This window comes from Schistocerca americana, unplaced genomic scaffold, assembly GCF_021461395.2.
Source record: "Schistocerca americana isolate TAMUIC-IGC-003095 unplaced genomic scaffold, iqSchAmer2.1 HiC_scaffold_944, whole genome shotgun sequence".
In the NCBI taxonomy this organism is placed as follows: Eukaryota; Metazoa; Arthropoda; class Insecta; order Orthoptera; family Acrididae; genus Schistocerca; species Schistocerca americana.
In genome coordinates, this window is record NW_025726724.1 from 22,125 (window position 1) to 35,377 (window position 13,253).

The window sequence follows — 13,253 nt, forward strand, 5'->3', positions numbered from 1 at the left end:
CCGCCCGCAACTGCGCTTTCCGCGCCGGCCCGGATGCACGTCGTGCTACAACAACACCACTACCGTACACAGCCGCTGTTCACAACATCACTATCAATGGCGCGCCCGCGGCTCGCCGCCGTCGCAGTCGCAGCCCCAACGCCAGCACTTTTGCACCACCATTCACACGCACCGCAACACAGCTCGCCGACACAGCCGAACAAAACAAACACCACACAACAACAGCAACAACGCCGCCGCCTCTACTTGTGCCGGCGACCCACCCCGCCGATGGCGCACCTCTCGCCAGCCGGCAATCGACACACACGCACCCACCCACCGGGGCCCAGTGCAAAAAAAAAAAAAAAAAAAAACACACAAAAACAAAAAAACCAAACAACACAAACGACACGGGAAGCGCACACCGCCACTTCGCGCGCACGCCACCAACCAGTCGTCGTCTCAAAATAACAAACACAAACAAAATAAACTAACAACTAGGGCAACACAAAACAAAAACGCCTCGCACGAACCGCCCACAAAAAGGACAAGCACACGCACAGCCTCTGCTGACGACCACGACGCAGCGGCACGCTGCTCCTGTCCCGCGCCCCGCGCCCCACTCGATTCACAACTCACGCGACACCGTCAACGACGGGCTCGCTTCCCGCAACCTACCACCTTTCCGCCACGACGCACAGCCCCAGCCCCACCCGACGACGCCCGTGGCAACGACTGCACTTTCACCACCGCCTCCCCCTTCCCCCCCAAAACACACACACACACACACACACAGCCAGCCAAAAACGCACTCGCGACCCACACATGCACGTGCATCGGCACACGCCAACCAGTCAACGTCGACAACCACACGCAAGGCTCGAAACGAAACCGGCGTCCTTCCACGTTGCCATCAAGCTACGCGACACAAGACACAAGGAACCAACACAACAGCCGGCCCCACTAATTCCCACTCTCACGCCGCAAAAAGCACACCGAAACCGCCAAACGCACGCACATTCCCCTTCGCACTGACACCACCGACCGGCTCGCTACCACACACCTCTCGGCAGCCGTTTCACGCCAATTCGCCACACCGCCCACACAGTCGACAAGCGCCCGCCCTGTACGGCACACGCAACGACGCAGCGCAGCAAAGGGCGCCCGCAACACATACCTCTCCGCCGCCCGACGCGCCAACCGCCACACCACACCGCCAGCCACTCGCAAATTGTGCACTGCCACCAGCCACACGTCCAACACGCCGCGCCGCCTCCGGCCACCCGCCAGGGGGCGCTCACGTCCGCGACAACAGCGCGGCCCGCCGGGCCGGGCCGAACCGAACCGAGCCGCCGCTGCTCTGCACTCGGCACGGCCACACCCTGCTGCAGACCGGGCTCGTCCCTCTGTACGCGTCTGCCTGCGCATCAACACAACACGACCTTTTTTTTTTTTTTCCTCTCTACCGCCATCCCTTCTTCTCGCGTTTTACTCGTTGTTGCAGCAGCGGCGCACACCTACACATCCACAGCCCCAGCCGAGCCGGCCTCACCTCAGGGCCCGCCGCCAGCGTCTCCTCCTCGGGCACAGGTGCGGTGCTGTGGCCGCCCATCCAACCGCATTGCTGGCCGTCCAGCCACCAGGCGTTCCCACTGCCGCGAGCCACGCCGCGCACCGACCCTGCTGCAGAAAACGAAGCATAGCCAGAGACCGACCGATACACAAAGCAAGCCGTCGCCTCGCCTCTTGTCCTTCCTGCCTTCCTTCCGCCCCCGCCCTTCTCACACCACCGCCTCTCCACTTTCGCCCCCCCCCCCCTCCTTTTTTTTCTTCTTTCTTTCTTTCTTTGGCCCTCTCTCCTTCCCGCCATGGCGGTTACGGCACCGCCTGCAGCGGCAGATTTTTTGCGCCCACACGCCTACTCCTACCACCATTAACCTTGCCCTGCCCTGCCCATCAACGTCGCAGTCGAACCGACGCTTGCCAACACACTGCCCACGTTCCTTTCTCTTTTCGGCCTACGCCCATTACGCGCCGCCGCCACAGCACCTTCCCTTCCCACAACACACCGACGTCATCACACGCACCCAAAACAGGGGCCACGACCGTGTTCCTCGCCCACTCCCATCCCGCACGGTACGCACATTCCCAACTACTACCGCGCACCCTCCCTTTCCACTCTGTGTGTCTCTGTGTCTGTGTCCTGTCCGCGCGTGACGCCTCTCAACATCCGCCGTCCCCCGTCCCGTTTTCGCCCCCATGCCGTCGTCGCGCCGCCTCCTCCCCGTCCACCGCCGCCCCTGTCCGCCCCGCACCACACCATACACCGCTGCTTGTCCCGGCCGTTGCCACCAAAGGCGCCGACCGCAAACGCGCCACGCCGCAGCCCCCGTGCGTCTCGCGCTCGCTTGCATCTCCGTGCCGACGCTGCCTCTCTTCCCACTCGCACTCGACCTCGACAACACAGTCTTTGGCTCCGCCACTGCGTGTTCCGGTGGTACGCACGCTGCAACACGTATGTATTCATTACCAGAGCGATGGCGAGGCATGACAGCATCTCTGTCTGACCAGAGAGTTCTTTATCGCTGCTAGTCGGCGCTTGGACCGCGCCAGACGACAGTAGTGGCACGCACCGGGTCGCCAGGAACAGTTGTTATATATATTGTAGCGCGAGTCGGGAGAGGTAGTAGTCGGTCGACAGTAGTAGCGGGTGGACGGTTGTACTGAGCGGGCGTCGGCGGCGTGCTCTGCTCGTCTCGCGACTCTGGTCACGGTTCGGGACGATGTATAGTATATTGTGTTATAATCAAGAGGTGGTGTGACGCTGCATTGCGCAAATCTGATAACGTATGTTCATTGTACTTATTTTGTTCAACAACACAAGCCCCACTATTACTTTTTTTCTAAAGTAACTTTTGTCTCTTAACGAAAAACATTCACTTTTTAAAGACTACTTCCTATGGCATTTCCCTCCAAGGAGTGCAATTAATTACCAGCCAGCACTCATTCATTGCACACAGCTGTGTAAGGGGTATCTACAATCGAGGAGCGGATATAAATGCAATTTTTTGTTTCTTTTTGTTTTTTGTTTTGTGTGTGTGTTGTAACCTCCCAGCAATATTTAAAATAATGGACAATGTTATTTACGGATGCTAATGGACATTGCGCTAATTGTAACCTCGCCCACAATGAGAGGTATTGAAAATGGCAACAACAATGTGCAATTCGCAATCTGACTCAAATATAAAGTCTTCACACAACATTTAAAAAAGTCCGTTCAGTGACAAGAAACTTCAATTAAACCGAAATATCGGTCTTTGGCCCTGTGCAAAACAATCGGAATTAAAGTCTTACCTCCGAATAAATGGATGTCACATTTCTGCTCTGGTTGTTGCGCAGCGCTTGGAGGAACTGCATTGCAAATAATAATATTCTCTTTTTTTGTGATTTTAGTGACATTTTTCTTCAAAGAAGTGGAACGAACTCTTTAGTTCAATAAAAGATTAAATGTTTGAAAAATGCTTTTGAAATAAAAATTATTATTGGGGAACTTGTTGGAGCATAATTACAATAAATACAATTTCTCATTATCTAATGATTATATTAATTAACAGTATACCTTATTCACCATCTTGACCAGTGTTGCCGACCGCCTACATCACACAACCGCACTCGGCTGCTACTACTGACCGACCGCTCTGCATGACGACTATTAGCGTACTGCACGCGACGACTACTGACAGAGTACAGCCCTCAACTACACAGACTGACTGACTGACTGAGAACCGCTCGCAACACTCGCGCAGTCCAGCGCAAACTCTCTGGTCACAGATGCTACAATGTCTCGCCATCGCTACTATGTTACATACGTGTTTCAGTGTCTTTTTCATTGGGGTAACGATCTTTGGCTCTTTTTATTCTGAATACAGGGCCAAAGGTCAACGGCTGCTGCCCTTATACAATTTATCAGGTTTCATTATGTCTGTTGCAATGTTACATACGGTTCACTCTTTCATTAATATTATCGTTGGGTTTGTTTTGTAGGGACGTTAACATTCTGGCACATTTTTATTATCATCGGACTCTCTGCTATTTGTGCAGGGAGGTTATACCTGGGTCCATTTCCATTTCCATTTACATTTTAATATTGATAGACTTTTTGTTTTCTTTTTTGTTTCTTGTTGTTTTTCCTTCTTTTTTTTTGTTGTTTTTTTTCTTTTGTTTTGTTTTTCCCGCTCTCACCACCACCGCCGCATCACGCCTTCCGTTTTCTTGGTTTCTTTTCTGTGCTTCAACATCACCGCGCCCCATTTCCACACCACAGCCATCAGCCTCCAAGACGGGCGGGCGCAGTGTGCCATTTCCGGCGCACAAGCACACCCGTACGGTACTCTCCTCGCCCCCACGCCACCAACAACACAGCGACCACGCGGCTTTCAGGCACGGCACGGCACGGCACGGCACCGGCGAAATGCGCCGCCCCCGCCCCCGCCCCTCCGCGCATCCGTCCGTCTCGCCACGTTCACTGACAGCCGCGTCTGCGGCTACACCACGACAACCACAACACAACACCGCTCCCCTCCCTGGCAACTCACATTGTTTTTCTCCTCCTCTTTTGCACAAACCACAACGCCGAGCACAGGCGCAAGCCACCCACACCGCGCCCCTCCCCGTCCCGTCTTTGGCCGCCGCTCCTCGTTTCCTCGTTTGCCCCCTCCCATCTCCCGAAATGCCATGCCAGCAGCGTTACGCATGCCCCTCCCCTGTCCACACAACACTACCGCCTAACGAACAGCCTTTTCCGGGCCACATGCAGGGCACGCCCACCTCCAAACACTGCCAATTCACGGACGCACGCACGCACACACACACACACACACACACACACACACTCACTTTCTCGACACCTTTCTGTACGGAGGGTGCGTCATCTCGACCGTGACAGAGTGACGGCAACTATCGACGATCCATTTCCCCCCACTGGTAAAACATGTCCACTAACACCTACATACATCATTCAAGTACACAGACAATAGCATACACACAATGGGAGGGCACACGAACATGGACGGCACGGCACTGTCATACACTCTTCCTCAGAACCATATCAACAAACGTTACGTACATCCGGGAAAGCGAAAGCGAAAGCGAAAGCAAAGGCAAAGCCCAATGCAGCCGTCAAAGGTAACGTTCACCACGGCAGACACTTGCAGCCGCGCCGCCGTTAAACGCATTTCAGTGCGGCTCCAATACGCCTCCGACACGGGAACGTTCCGTTGCTCTACGAATGCGTTTCTCCCCTTTTTCCCTTCCTCTCTCTTTTGCCCCCCCCTCCTTGCACTCTTGCCTCATTCCTCACGTTCTGCCCAGACATTCGACCGATCAGAGTCAACCTTTCGTTACCGTTCTCAGCGCGACGGTGTACAACAGTATGACGGGTGTGCCCAAGACTTCGGTTCAGTTGCGTGACGCCGGTCTATCGCGCCGATCGACAGTTACTCAGGGGGCGACGGATCGGACCACGTCACCGACACACAAAACACTTTCAAACAAACAAACAAATACATACCGGATGGACACAGACAAACACGTGTACAGACATTCGCCAAACAAACGACCGGCGCCGCCGCCGCCGCCGCCGTCTAGCGTGCATCTTGAATGACGACATCGGTGTGCGTGCGTCGTACGCAATCAGTCAGACACGGCTATCAAACATCAGAGTCGAATGGTACATCATCGTGCGTGTCGCCGTACACGTACAGTACAATACAACAACAATGCGTCTTAATGGCACGTTCATTTCAACGTCACTCACACACCTCCACGCTGCAGTTACGTCGCACCATTGTCAAACTCGGCGTACAGCAAAGGGAATAGTGGGCGGCAAAAACAAACCAAACAAAAACATTTCACATTTCACCCTCGCCATGTATGATGTGCAAAAAAACAAACCCGCAAACGGCCGTCGTTACGGTGACACAAAAGTCGCCGATCGCACTGTCCCCCCTCGCAGACGGGTAACACACAAACACACACACACCCCAACAACACCAATGGGTCAAAAACCACGCCAACGAGGCGTGCCACCATTCCACGCCACGGCGACCAACCTCGTGGCCGTACCCCGCGCAACACGCTTTGACGCGCCCCCCCACCCACAATCAAAATGCACACATACATCACAGCCGTCCACACAAACAACAACAACAACAACAATTCCGCCCTTCCCGCAAAAGGCAAGTTGGTGGCCCTGAAAAGGGCCGTTTCGCCGCTCTCGCAACGGAGGAGCCTTCTCCATCCTTCCTTCCATTCCAGAGCCACCTCCTTACTTGGAGCTCGTGTACTTGGTCACCGCCTTCGTGCCCTCGCTCACGGCGTGCTTGGCCAGCTCGCCAGGCAGCAACAGCCGCACAGCGGTCTGGATCTCGCGGGACGTGATGGTCGAGCGCTTGTTGTAGTGCGCCAGGCGAGAAGCCTCGGCCGCAATGCGCTCGAAAATGTCGTTCACGAAGCTGTTCATGATGCTCATCGCCTTCGACGAGATGCCCGTGTCAGGGTGCACCTGCTTCAGCACCTTGTAGATGTAGATGGCATAGCTCTCCTTCCTCTTGCGCTTCTTCTTCTTGTCGCCCTTCGAAATGTTCTTCTGCGCCTTGCCAGCCTTCTTGGCGGCCTTCCCGCTAGTCTTGGGCGGCATCTCCAACCAACGTACGGCAGCAGCAACACCAGTAGCAAGCGCTCCGCTCTAGTCAGCGTCTCCCCACACAGTGGCACCCGCCGCCAGCCGCCGCCGCACCTTTACCAGCTCGCCCTGTTGCGGCCGCCGACCAATGGGGCGCGCGCGCAACCGGCCGCCGCACCCGAGCCCATAAAGCACCCCCACCCCGGCTGCGCCGGCACGCACTCCGCTGCTCGACTCGCTGCCGCTCGCACCGGTCGTTTTCGTTTCCGTTTCGTGTGCACCGTCGCTAGCCCATCGCCATGTCCGGACGCGGAAAGGGAGGCAAAGTCAAGGGCAAGTCAAAGTCCCGCTCAAGCAGGGCTGGGCTCCAGTTCCCGGTCGGCAGAATCCACCGCCTCCTGCGCAAGGGAAACTACGCAGAGCGCGTCGGCGCCGGGGCGCCCGTCTACCTCGCCGCCGTCATGGAGTACCTCGCGGCTGAGGTGCTCGAGCTGGCCGGAAACGCGGCCCGCGACAACAAGAAGACGCGCATCATCCCGCGCCACCTGCAGCTTGCCATCCGCAACGACGAGGAGCTCAACAAGCTCCTGTCGGGCGTCACCATCGCACAGGGTGGTGTCCTGCCCAACATCCAGGCCGTCCTGCTGCCAAAGAAGACCGAGAAGAAGGCCTAAAGGAGGCCAGGCAATCGCAGCGCCGCGTGCTCCCCTGCACGCAACGCGCTTTGCCGGCTCGGCCCACAACAATCGGCCCTTTTCAGGGCCACCACACAAACCTACGTCCAAAGCAAAATTTCAGTCGTCCTCGCCGCACCTTGTTTTGTTTTAACTTTGCACTGTCACAGCACAGCCGCCGCCGGCGCACGTCCGCCATCTTGTCGTCCACACAGCCCGTGTGGCCCAACACACACACACACGCACACATTTTGCACCGTCGCAGTCGCCTTCCAAACCGACAACGGCAGCAATAATGACCATTGTTAAAGGGAGGCGTGTCGACACACCGCCCTCCACTCCCGCGCGCAACGGCCGTCGACACGAACGAAACAGCTGATCCGGCCGCCTATGCCCACACGCCTTGCCTCGGAAACCCCAACGCCGCCGCAAACAAACACACAGAGACAAACCACGCAAGCAAATAATCACCGCCTCTCGCACAACAACACACAGCCCGCCCGCCATCTCCGTCGCGATCGATACAAAGACACACAAACGAAGCAGCTCCACACACAGCCAGCCACATGACACGTTTCCTTTCCTTCTCCCCTCCCAGTCACATCACGTCGCTCAAACGGAAAGAAAGAAACAAACAAACAAACAACACAGCGCGCACACACGCAGCAACAACACAGACTCTTTCGCACTTTTCAACTTCCGAACAGTGTGGTGGCCCTGAAAAGGGCCGTTTTCTAGTCTCTCCCACCCACAAGCACGGCCGCGGGAAGGCCAGCGCCCGCTGCGACGCAGCCTAACCGCCGAAACCGTACAGGGTGCGCCCCTGCCTCTTCAGGGCGTACACCACGTCCATGGCCGTCACAGTCTTGCGCTTGGCGTGCTCAGTGTACGTCACCGCGTCGCGGATCACGTTCTCCAGGAACACCTTCAGCACCCCGCGGGTCTCCTCGTAGATCAGACCAGAGATGCGCTTCACGCCGCCCCTGCGAGCCAGGCGGCGGATGGCGGGCTTCGTGATGCCCTGGATGTTGTCGCGCAACACCTTGCGGTGCCGCTTGGCGCCACCCTTGCCGAGCCCCTTTCCTCCCTTGCCGCGGCCTGTCATCCTTCCTTCCTCGGGCAAAGCAAAACGTGCACAAACAGCAGCTGCAGCGGCTGGCGAGTCGGCTACGGTCTGCGCCCAGCGCGCCCGCCGCCCCCCTATATAGACTCTGGCCCGCCCTCCCCCCACCACGCGCAACCGAGGGCATATAAGCGCAGCACGGAGGCGCGCGGGCCCGTTGTCAAGGCAGCACCGGACGCCGCGCCGCACCTAACCTCCACGCACGCCGCTCCGCTACCGCTACCGCTACCGCCATGGCCCGCACAAAGCAAACGGCCCGCAAGTCCACCGGCGGAAAGGCGCCGCGCAAACAGCTCGCCACCAAGGCGGCGAGGAAGAGCGCGCCCGCCACCGGAGGCGTCAAGAAGCCCCACCGCTACAGGCCGGGCACCGTCGCCCTGCGAGAAATCAGGCGCTACCAGAAGAGCACAGAGCTGCTCATCCGCAAGCTGCCATTCCAGCGCCTAGTGCGCGAGATCGCCCAGGACTTCAAGACCGACCTGCGCTTCCAGAGCTCCGCAGTCATGGCCCTGCAGGAGGCCAGCGAGGCCTACCTCGTCGGCCTCTTCGAAGACACCAACCTGTGCGCAATCCACGCCAAGCGCGTCACCATCATGCCCAAGGACATCCAGCTCGCGCGCCGCATCCGCGGCGAGCGCGCCTAAACCGCGCCGCGGCACCGCACCGCACAAACAAAAACGGCCCTTTTCAGGGCCACTAACATCTCTCCGTCGCGAGCAAACTTTGTCGGTCGCCTGCCTCTCGCCCCGCAACCCAAAAACAAAAACCACCACTTCCCGTCCGTCCGCCACACCCGCTCACTCTGCCTGCCTGCTAGCAGCGCGCAACAATCACACATCATCCCTCCCCGGCGCTCAAAGCGCACAATACCCAACGGCCGACGTCACACCGCACGGGTGGCTGGCCGGCCGCCGCTTTCGTTTCGAAAACAAAAAAAACCCGCACTCCACTCCGACGGCCAACGGCCAGGCAGGCGCGCTCGCTCGCTCTACACGCCACCGAAATCCCCGCCGACTCCTTCCGCATCTCAACGTGCCCCCCCGTTGCAAAACATAACACACACACACACAAAGGAACAAAACAAAGACCAGACACGACTCGACAAGACAGACATCCGAGAAGAACGAACGCAGGCAAGCCAACCAACGTATTCAAACAAAACAACGTGACAGAAAACCAACCGTCGGCCGCCGCCACAAAACAAACACGGCGACAATCAACCACGACAACAACAACAACAACACCGCTTACCGCTACCGCCGCCCACACCCGCCACCGACCCCCGCAATCCAACCACCACGGCACGCAAACAGCATCCCCACGGGCATACAGAAACGCCAGACAGACACCCACACCAAACGCAACACGACAATCAAAACCTTCCCCGACGTGCTTTGATGGCCCTGAGAAGGGCCGTTTTGGGCCGCGCGTCTCTTGCGCGCCACTAGACGACGACGGGGGGTGGGGACGACGGAGTCAAGCGCCAAACCCTTCCTTTCCCATCTCTTTCTCCTCTACTCTACTTCTTCTTCTTGGGCGAAGCCTTCGCCTTAGACGGCGTCGTCGCCTTCTTCGGGCGCGGCGCCTTCGGCTTCTTCGTCGGAACCTTGGCGGCCTTCTTCGCCTTCGACGGCGACTTGGCCTTGGCCGGCTTGGCCGCAGCCGCCTTCTTCGCACCCGCGGGAGCGGCCGACGCCGCAGACGCCTTCTTGGCGGCGCCCGCCTTCCGACCGGTCGCCGCCTTCACGCCACCAGCCTTCTTTGCGCCGGCCGCACGGGCGCCCTTCTTCTCCTTGCTGGCCGGAGCGGCGCGCTTCTTCTTGGCACCGCCAGCACGAGCCTTGCCGCCCTCGGCCGCCCCCCCGCCGCCGGCGCCGGCAAGCTTGAACGAGCCGGACGCGCCCTTCCCCTTCGTCTGCACCAGCTCGCCCGCCACGACGGCCGACTTGAGGTACTTCTTGATAAACGGCGCCAGCTTCTCCGCGTCCAGCTTGTAGTGCGCGGCTATGTACTTCTTGATCGCCTGCAGCGACGACCCGCCGCGCTCCTTCAGACTCTTGATGGCGGCCGTCACCATCTCAGAGGTGCGCGGGTGCGCAGGCTTGGCGCGCGGCTTCTTCGCAGACGACGCAGACTTGGCCTTCTTCGTAGTGCCGGTGGCGGCGGGTGCCGCAGCAGTCTCGTTCGTAGCCGCCTGATCTGCCATTTCGACGACGCGCGTAACACACAGCGAGAGCGAGCGGGACGGCAGGCACGCAAGCACAAGAGCAGAGAATCACAAGGCCCAGCCAGTGTCGCGGGCGGGCGCGGACGGCCGAGAGAGCGGCCGCCACTCTGCGCGCCGCCGCGCCGCGCCTCCCGCGCTTGCTACCGCCCAACGTCCGACAGCCTGTGCGGAGCAGCCCCAAACCTGCGCCACAACCGCCCGCGCCTTTCAAACCACCGAGGATGGGGCTACACACAGCCACACCACAGTCGCCAACCAGTCGCCACGGCAGCGCCGCAAACCACGGCCAAACTGCAGCTACCGCGCGCTACAGCCTGGGTCGGCCCGCCGAGAATCGCCGCCCCCGCCCAAATGCCGCCCCCACAGCCCCAGCCGACGACCCGCCACAATGGCCAAACCTTCGGCAAAACTCCCACACCGTCGCCGCGGCAGCCCGGCCAGCGCGGCCGGCGCCACAGCCACACAAGCCGAGGCGTGCGGCGATGACGGCCGTGCAAACGCGCCTCCGCCGCCCCATCGCCTTCCGTCGCCCTCCCGCCGTTTCCCGATCGGCCCGCAGCCGTCGGGCCACATCGCGCGCCGTCCTCCTCCTCTCGCCCGCCAACATTCACAGCCGTTTCTCAACAATTGCCCGCCGCAAACGGACGCCGCCTGCGCAACAGGCGCCGCCGCCCCTCGCCGCTTCCGACCCAACCCCTCGACCGAGGCAAACCGCAATCCGAATCTACAGACCAACCCAATCTGCCGTCAAGCACACACGACAGCCGACCTTACACGTTACGCGTTACACATTACGTTTACACGTCTACGTTAGGTTAGGTTAGGTGGACGTGGGTTAGGTTAAGGGGACTTGGGTTAGGTTAAGCGTCAAACTTAGGTTAAGCATTCAAACACGTCAGGCGTCAGAGGTTAGGTTAGGTTAGGTTAGGTTAGGTTAGGTTACACGTTAGGTTAAGGGGTCAGTGCTAGGTTAAGAAGCGTCAAACGTAGGTTACAAAAGCGTTCAAACGTGAGGCGTGAGCCGGACAGCTTACCTTACGTAGACGTTAGGGGCTCACAGGCTGAGCTCACCTCGCCACACCACACGTTAGGTTCGGTTCGGTTCGCTCGGCTCAGCGTAAAGCGCCGAGGTCAGGGTTACGTTCGTTCACCTTCGGGCGCCACACTTTCGGTTGAAAGGTCGCGACGGGACGACGTCGGCAGGCACGCCGCAAACGAACAAAAACGTACAGACGACGTCGGAAACCGCCGACAGACGGGGGAGCAGCACGACCACGACCACGACCAGACACCGAGCGCGAACGAGACACACGCGAACCACCCCCACCGGCCAAAGGGCACCACACAACAACCCAGAGCACCACGTGTCGACACCAGAGCAACCCGCCGCTCACGCGACATGGCTGGCACCGAAGGGCAACCGCCCGCAACTGCGCTTTCCGCGCCGGCCCGGATGCACGTCGTGCTACAACAACACCACTACCGTACACAGCCGCTGTTCACAACATCACTATCAATGGCGCGCCCGCGGCTCGCCGCCGTCGCAGTCGCAGCCCCAACGCCAGCACTTTTGCACCACCATTCACACGCACCGCAACACAGCTCGCCGACACAGCCGAACAAAACAAACACCACACAACAACAGCAACAACGCCGCCGCCTCTACTTGTGCCGGCGACCCACCCCGCCGATGGCGCACCTCTCGCCAGCCGGCAATCGACACACACGCACCCACCCACCGGGGCCCAGTGCAAAAAAAAAAAAAAAAAAAAACACACAAAAACAAAAAAACCAAACAACACAAACGACACGGGAAGCGCACACCGCCACTTCGCGCGCACGCCACCAACCAGTCGTCGTCTCAAAATAACAAACACAAACAAAATAAACTAACAACTAGGGCAACACAAAACAAAAACGCCTCGCACGAACCGCCCACAAAAAGGACAAGCACACGCACAGCCTCTGCTGACGACCACGACGCAGCGGCACGCTGCTCCTGTCCCGCGCCCCGCGCCCCACTCGATTCACAACTCACGCGACACCGTCAACGACGGGCTCGCTTCCCGCAACCTACCACCTTTCCGCCACGACGCACAGCCCCAGCCCCACCCGACGACGCCCGTGGCAACGACTGCACTTTCACCACCGCCTCCCCCTTCCCCCCCAAAACACACACACACACACACACACAGCCAGCCAAAAACGCACTCGCGACCCACACATGCACGTGCATCGGCACACGCCAACCAGTCAACGTCGACAACCACACGCAAGGCTCGAAACGAAACCGGCGTCCTTCCACGTTGCCATCAAGCTACGCGACACAAGACACAAGGAACCAACACAACAGCCGGCCCCACTAATTCCCACTCTCACGCCGCAAAAAGCACACCGAAACCGCCAAACGCACGCACATTCCCCTTCGCACTGACACCACCGACCGGCTCGCTACCACACACCTCTCGGCAGCCGTTTCACGCCAATTCGCCACACCGCCCACACAGTCGACAAGCGCCCGCCCTGTACGGCACACGCAACGACGCAGCGCAGCAAAGGGCGCCCGCA